Here is a 462-nt window from a genome sequence, read left to right as displayed (position 1 = left end):
TCATTCATGGGATGAGGGTGTTGCTGGCCAGGCAGCATTTATTGCCCAGAGGGCAGTTCAGAGTCAACCACATTGCTGTGGGTCTGGAGTCACATGTAGGCCAGACCAGGTAAGGATGGCAGTTTTCTTCCCTAAAGGGCATTAGTGAGCCAAGTGGGTTTTTCCCAACAATCAACAATGGATTCACAGTCATTATTAGATTCTTAATTCCAGATATTTATTGAATGCAAATTCCACCATCTGCCCTGGCGGGATTTGAACCCGGGTCCCCCGAACATTATCTGGGTTTCTGGATTAACAGTCCAGCATTAATACCACTAGGCCATCACCTCCTCCTATGACTGTATGGTCTCAGGGGTATAAAATTTGGACAGGGCACCAAGGGAGGACATTCATTCCCTTCTTCAATTAATGCCACGGGCTCTTTTATACCCACCTGTGAGGGCACATGGGGTCTCAGCT

This window comes from Rhincodon typus, chromosome 41, assembly GCF_021869965.1.
Source record: "Rhincodon typus isolate 14 chromosome 41, sRhiTyp1.1, whole genome shotgun sequence".
In the NCBI taxonomy this organism is placed as follows: domain Eukaryota; kingdom Metazoa; phylum Chordata; class Chondrichthyes; order Orectolobiformes; family Rhincodontidae; genus Rhincodon; species Rhincodon typus.
Note: the sequence above shows the minus strand (reverse complement) of the source record.